Below are 7500 nucleotides of genomic sequence, written 5' to 3' on the forward strand. Positions count from 1 at the left end.
TTTTGCAACAATTCTTAGGCATTATTATTAATATTCACATAGTAGTAGTAGTAGTAGTAGTAGTAGTAGTAGTAGTAGTAGTAGTAGTAGTAGTAGTAGTAGTAGTGAGAAATCGTAAATACTACCTCTACCACTACAATTACTACTACTACTACTACTACTACTACTACTACATAGGCATGCTATTAAAGGTCGTGAACAGTTCCATCTGGTACAAACTTAGCTGTGTCACCTTGGTGGATCCCTGTCAAAGTGTCTTCTGAATTGTCTTTGCACTTCTTTGACATTTTCGTGCCTCCAGTAACACTTTATGACAGATGTTCTTCCTTCACAGCTTACTCTTACTTCTGACATTATTATTTTGCCCAACTGTTTCTGAAAAAAAAAAAATCAGTGAATTATAGCTAGTCAAACAGTAAGTATATTTTTGGGTGACTTTCTCTCTCTCTCTCTCTCTCTCTCTCTCTCTCTCTCTCTCTCTCTCTCTCTCTCTCTCTCTCTCTCTCTCTCTCTCTCTCTCTCTCTCTCTCTCTCTCTCTCTCTCTCTCTCTCTCTCTCTCTGTCTGTCTGTCTCTCTATTTATACAGAGAGATACAGATAGATAGATGTACACAGTTACATTTGTGCACTTGTGCTTGTGGAGTATAAATGTAAGAGCATGAAGCACAGTGTGTCTCTCCCCACAGGCACCTCCCGCCTCACGCCTTGCTTCCTCCCGTCTCCCAGAGTCTACACACCTGCACTCTTGAGGTGAGTACACTTACTCTTTTCTTTCCTGGTAATTGTTTTCACTGTGTTTTCTATTGCACACACTTAGAAAGTAGAAAATGAGGCACTAACGAGGCAAGACTATATACCACCAACACTAAACACAATAATAATAATAAAAATAATAATAATAATAACAATAATAATAATAATAATAATAATAATAATAATAATAATAATGATAATAATAATAATAATAAATGGTTTATTAATAAGGCAGTTTACAAACTGAAAATGTACAGAGGGGGTGGGAAAATACTTAACATTAATCCTGAAGCTAAGCCTAACCTAAAGGCGAAATACTGTTGATTGATGTTGATTGATGGCTCGCACCATGGTGGGAATCGTGCTGAGTCTGTCTCGGTCCGTGCGCGGCGCCTTTAAGGGCGTTATCTTGTTGTGGTGTCTGGTGGCTCGGACCAGGCGAGGTGCGTCAGGCAGCAGCATGTGTCTGAGGCGTGGATGATGCAGAAGTCCCCTTCCAAACTTCTCCAGAGCCTCTCGGTGCCTGGTGGATAGTCTGGACGTCTGAACAGACTCAGGGTGGTCAGGGCTTCATCACAGGTGGTGTAGGCAGGGACAAAGATGACCCTGCAGGCTCTCTTCTGCACTCTCTCCAGCTGGAGCTGTTGAGTGTGTGTGAGGGAGGAGGACCACGCTGGGGAGGCATACATGAGTTTGGGGATGATGAAGGTGAGGCACACTCCCCTTAACTCGTCTGTCAGTGTCCCCAGCGACCTGAGTCTGCGCATCATGTACAGCTTGTAGGTAGCGGATCTTACGGTGCTGGCGACATGCTGCTTCCAGGTCAGCTGGTCGTCCACCGTGACTCCGAGAAGCACATCCAGAGGCACATCGGACCACCTGGAGGGGGTGAGGGCCCACTCTGAGCTGGGGAGAGGGCACTGGTAAAGAGGAGGTACAGAAATGCATCACCACAGTTTCGCTGTGGTTGATGGTCATCCTGCTCTCCTCCGTCCATGTCTGCAGTCGCTCCAAAATGACTTGCAGTGGCGAGTAGTCCGGGTTCCTTTTGGAGACTGGGACGCCCACGGTGCAGTCGTACACATACTTCCAGCGAGGGGGGTGTCAGTGAGGGCGTCGTTAATCAGGAGGAGGAAGCATAGTGGGCTCATCTTGGTCCCCTGGGGGACCCCACATGTCAGCTGTTGGATATTAGAGACAGAGCCCTGATAGCGAACGGCCTGACGCCTCCCTGAGAGGGTGTTGGCTAGCCACGCTACCAGGTTGGAAGGGAGACCCAGACTAATTGCATTGCTGAAGAGAACAAAGTTGATCAACAAGATCAAAGGCTTTTTGAAGTCCACAAAAGCAACAGCTAGAGAGGTGTTTCGCTTCTCCAGGTGGCTGTGGATGAAGTCAAGGAAGCTGGTCAGATAATGGGAGGTGGAGGTGGCTATAATATTTCCAAACTGTCTGATATCCACGGTATAACAAGTTTTGGTGTAGGCCCAGTCATACACAAAATCTTCACAAATCAAGCTAGGGACGGGGGTGATAGAGACTGGCCTGAGGTCACCGAGGGACTGTGGACTGGAAGCTTTGCGGATGGAAGAGACGTAAGATGTCTTCCAGTCCGCGGGGCAAGAGTGTTGGGAAAGAGAGGCGTTTATTATGGGGCATAGCGGTGTTGCTGGCTCTTCCCATATGGGAAGGTCAGTGGGTGTGGTGGATCTTGGTATCTTTAAGTATCCTTGGTATCTTGGTATCTTGGTATCTTTAAGTATCCTCTTAAAAACATCCACCGTTTGGATAGTGGGGGGAGGGGAGGGGGCGGGAAGATGGTCAGGAAGTGGAGTGGTGTGGAGAGGAGGGCAGGTGTGACAGATAGCGGCAAAGTGGTCATTCATCTCCTGAGCCGCGAGATTAGCAGGAAGGTGTGAGGTGCAAGGAAGAGATGAAGTGTGCTTTTGTAGGTCACACAAAGCTTTGATCTTAGCGTACCACTGTCTGTTGTTGGCCTTCTTGAAGTGGTGTATCTTGTCCGGGTAATAGCTTGACTTGGCAGCCTTAATCTCCCTGATCACTCTGTTTCTTAGCTTCCTGTACAGGACCGGGCAGGAGTGGAACGACCACATCCGCTGATGCATGAGTCTTTTAATGCTGGGCGTCATCCAGGAGGCATCAGATGTGTGCACTGTGACATTCTTGGCTGGGAAGTAGCGGTGGAAGGCTTCTGTGGTGGAGGTGACGTAATTGTACCATTTTGAGTGGACGTCCTCCACATCCAGCACCTCGGTCCACGGGTGTTGTGTCACCCACCGCCCAACCTCCCTCATGGCTGAGTCAGGCATGGAACGGTGGGTCCTGGTGACAGCTGGCCAGGGGGTCGAGGTGGTGGGTGTGGGTGTCCACAGTATGGAGAGGTGGGTGCTCCGTCCCATGGGAGGCAGCGGCTTGGGGGACGAGTACTGCTGGCATAGGTGTGTCAGTATAAGGTCGAGGGTGGCTTGCTGGGTGGTAGGGAAGTCCACGACCTGGGTGAGGTGTAGCTGGTGTAGGATATCGCTGATATACAATCCGTTAAAGTCCCCACAGATGACCAGCTTGGCAACAGGATACCTCACACTTAGGGCATCAGCAGTGTCACTGATGTGAGCGGTGAGTAACTGTGCTGTGGTGGCTCGTGAGGGGTGGTACACAACGCACACGATGATGGAGGCTGTGTTGCTGAGATGGCAGGGGGGCGTAACTCTCACCCACAGGGCCTCTACTCCGGCAGGAATGTTGACAGGCAGGTATCAGGGGCCACTCCGCCCTTCCCCCCTCCTTTCCTACGTTCTGTCCTGAGGTGATGGTAGAGCAGGTAGTCCTGCATCGTGCAGTTCCGAAATAGTTTCAAAGTCTTAAGGCACTGTGTAGATGGCGCTGCAAACATCAACAAACAGACCTGGATAGAGCTCCAAGTTTTGCCAAGATTCTGCTGCCATACAGGCTTAGATCAGGCAATATATTGCCTAAGGAGCTGCACGAGGGTAGAGTGGAGCCAAGACTCAGTTACTTGTAGCCCAATGAAGAAAGCTAGCCGGTAGTTAGAAGCTAGAATATAATGTGGCCGATCAACACCGGCTCCACCCCCTCTGCACCGCTGTGAAAACCGTTGCTATGGTGACGGCGACGCCAAACCACTGTAGAAAACGGGATGCAAAGACTTAACGGGATACTTGTTTGTTTGTCCAAGATGGCTAGTTATGACAATGTAAACACAGTGAAGGCATTGTCTGCTACGGAGATCAATAAACTGACAGCGGCGCAGCTAAAATGTGCACTGAGAACAACTGTTGCACATCAGCCTCATGAAGAGCAGCCACCGAGCTCTGAATTACTCGAAGAAATAAGAAATATTCCAGAAGATTTGGCAGCTGTGAAGGAGATGAAGGAAGAAATAGAATCACTGAATACAAGACTCGATGAAGCCTACATGATTATCCACCAGCAAAACCGGTTCCTAGAATCCCTTGGCGCCATAGAAAGGGTGCGGAACTTGGTTATAACTGGGGTCTCGGAGGATGACGACGGCCTAGGAACGACAGATGGAGAGAAGATCAAGACAGTGCTGGAAGCCGCGGGTTACGCCGGACCGATACCCACCGATGTATGGGCAACGATACGACTTGGACAGCCTGACGCACGGAGGAGTCGCCCTATTCACGTGACGCTGGAGAGTCAAGATCAACGGAGCGACATCTTGCGAGTGGCGAAGAACCTGAAGGATACAGGAAGAGACTTTGAACGGATTTGCGTGAAGAAGGACGTTCATCCGGCGGCGAGGAGAGAAACGACAAGACAGAGGACCCGAGAAAATGAGGAGAAGCAGAAACCAGACAACCAGGGAGTGGAAATTACGTATGACTGGCGGCGGCGAGTATTGTTGCGTGTTGTGTTGTGACTGATAGGTATTTCCCAAATTTTGGCATGGAAAGAATTGGAATGGGCAATTGAAAATATGTGCTTGTAATATCTGTGGTGTGAAAAATAAGCTCCAAAGCCCTGAAGTGATAAATGTTGCTTTAGAATTTGACATGATATGGATCACTGAAATTAAGTAACGTTAATTAGTAGCGTGGCAGGTTTTGATTTATATATGAATAAAAGTAAACAAAATAGTCGGAGAGGAGGAATTATGATGTTGGTGAAGTGTGCGTTGGTACCATATATCACATGTGCCAACATTGTGGCAGAAGGACAAACATGGGTCGAGCTGTCCTGCTGCCCTGGGATGAGGCTTGGCGCCATGTATATCCCACCGGTCGACTCGCCCTACCACGACCCGGCGCTGCTGTGGGAGGGGCAGGTGACTGACTGTGACGGTGCCATAGTGGTCGCTGACTTGAACGCACGTGTGGGTTGCCTACCAAGTAGAAATATAAACGGAAAGAGATGTGAATATAATGGTGTGAAAGATCTTATAAGTAATTCCATGGGCCGGGCAATACCCAACATGTGTGAAGAGAAAGAAATTGTAGTTGCTAACCATTTGAAATATGACGGAAAGCACCGCGGAGGGAATTTATCTTTTAGGCGTAATGATCGCTGGACATCGGAAATCGACCTGTGTTTATCGACCTGTGTTTAGTTAAGTATAGCAGTTTGAATGTCATGAAAGACTTATGTACACGCCAAGTTATGTCGTACTCAGATCATGCGCCACTCACTCTAACAATTAACACTGACGTTTTTTAAATGAGTAACGCCATCACGGCTACTTGAGCGCGCCAGTAACTTGGGTCGGACGCTCACACACAGTCCCCGCACCACTAATATCGCGACAGGCCTGCACCATGACAAAGTGGATATAGAAGCGTTCGTGACCAGGATGGCGCTGTGTGAGCCGCCAACCCTGGGCGTGGTGAATGAGGAAAGTGTGCAGGACGTGGTTAAGGAAAGCTGCAGGGAAGTTAATGGAATAGCAAAGGAGTGTAAAAGGACGAATGTTGCGCGTGAGGGAAGTGTAGACCTAAGAAGAAAAAGAGTTATGGAGGAAAATGACTGTGGGAAAATTTGGAAAGCCATTAACTGGAAAGGTGAAATTAGTAGTAATGAAGGCAGTACCCAGCCTACTGAGAGTCAATTTAAGATTCATTTTGAGGAATTATTGAATCCAGTGATGGAGGAAGTTGGAGAGGTAAACTTCGAGCAGGCACCAAGTATTCCCATTGTGGATGATCCTTTTACGTTTATAGAGGTGGAAACAGCTGTGAGAGGGATGAAAAAAAAGAAAAGTTTTGTTGGAATAAGTCCTGCCCTATTAATGAACTCACCTATGAACTGGTTGATGTTTTTTCTTACAATGTTCAATGTAATTTTTAATAGTTTGTGTTTCCCACTAGCCTGGTGCTATAGTAAGTTAAGTGTATTATTTAAGTGTGGTGATCGCATGCTTTGTGATAACTACAGAGGTGTTAGTATAATGGACACCCTAGATAAACTCTATGACGCACTTATTAGGAATAGATTGAAAATGTGGATGGATGTGGACAATTGTCAAGCAGGAGCAATGGAGGGAAGAGGATGCCTAGAGCAGATATTTACACTGAGATTATTGTGTGATTATGTAAAATACAAGAAATTGAAGTTATATGTATTATTTATAGACTATCGTAAAGCATACGATAAAGTACCGAGGTCCAGGCTGATAGAATGCTTAAGATCAATAGGATGTGGAAGAAGGATGTTAAAAGCAATTTATGTTATGTATCGCTGCACACGTAACGTGCTTAAGAGTGCCACGGTGGAGTCGTCAGTGGGAGTAAGGCAAGGCTCACCTTCCAGCTGTCTAATGTTTGTGATTTACATTAACCAGATGATTCGTATGCTGAAGGAACAAATAGCAACTAACAGCTACTTGGGCGCACTGCACACAACACCTCGGGATATGTGCATCAGGAAACTCAGAGTTGTCATCAATTATTGCAATGATTATGGAATTGTTCTTAACGAGGGGAAAATTATTTTTTTGTTTGAAATAACACTCACTGTGATAAAGTTGAATTAAAGATCGAGGGACACGTTATTAAGTACTGTGACAGATACAAGTTTTTAAGGGCCTGGTTTACCGACAGCGGTTGTATGAAGGACGTGGTGTCACTACACGAGGCAGTGTCAGTCAGTCGTCAACAGATTTTCTACAATTCGTGCCTCGAACCCTGATATGCTTCAGTGTTATAATTGACTTGTTTTTGATGCAGCTGTGTTGGCTGAACTGAGATACAGCTGCGAGTCGTGGCTGACAGACAGCTGTGTGTCACTCACCAGTCAGTACAATAAACTTATGAAATGTCTCCTGGACGTGACAAATAACACAAGCTCAAACTTATGTCATGTTGAATCGAGAACTAAGCCAGTTTACCATACTGTCTGTGTCCGATGGAAAAGTTTCTTGGAGAGGAAGCTGACTCTACTCGACAGAAGTGAACCATTTCATGTTGTATTTAGTTGATGCAGAGAAGCTAACACCCCTGGTTATAAGTTTATCCAGAGCGCCATACAGTATGATAATCATATAAATCCTCTTGACAGAATAATTAATTTAATTACCAATAAGCCACAAGATGCAACAAATATCACACATATAAAACAATATTGAATTCTAGTCTTGGTGTCCATAATATTTATTCAGATGACACAATGTCCCTGATTTTACACGTTTAGCGTTTACTAGAATTCGACTGATGTCTCATGACTTAAAGATCGAGACCGGCCGTTAGAGTC

At 46.3% G+C, this 7500-nt stretch overlaps 2 protein-coding genes across 24 annotated transcripts in view; one reads left to right on the plus strand and one right to left on the minus strand.

The window, feature by feature from the left end:
- The window catches only part of LOC135112390 (uncharacterized), a 76962-nt gene that overhangs the window by 30276 nt on the left and 39186 nt on the right, over nt 1-7500 (minus strand). For 22 of the 23 annotated variants that reach the window (XR_010274327.1, XR_010274325.1, XR_010274323.1 and 19 more), the window contains one exon: nt 233-375. The gene's annotated coding sequence lies outside the window, so the exon portion shown is untranslated. Of the gene's footprint in view, nt 1-219; nt 376-7500 lie in introns of all 23 variants that reach the window. The other variant, XM_064026810.1, reaches the window with a different exon arrangement.
- The window catches only part of LOC135112389 (uncharacterized), a 44077-nt gene that overhangs the window by 11961 nt on the left and 24616 nt on the right, over nt 1-7500 (plus strand). Inside the window, exon 2 of the mRNA XM_064026804.1 lies at nt 687-750. The gene's annotated coding sequence lies outside the window, so the exon portion shown is untranslated. The remainder of the gene's footprint in view (nt 1-686; nt 751-7500) is intronic.

This window comes from Scylla paramamosain, chromosome 23 (assembly GCF_035594125.1).
Source record: "Scylla paramamosain isolate STU-SP2022 chromosome 23, ASM3559412v1, whole genome shotgun sequence".
NCBI lineage: Eukaryota > Metazoa > Arthropoda > Malacostraca > Decapoda > Portunidae > Scylla > Scylla paramamosain.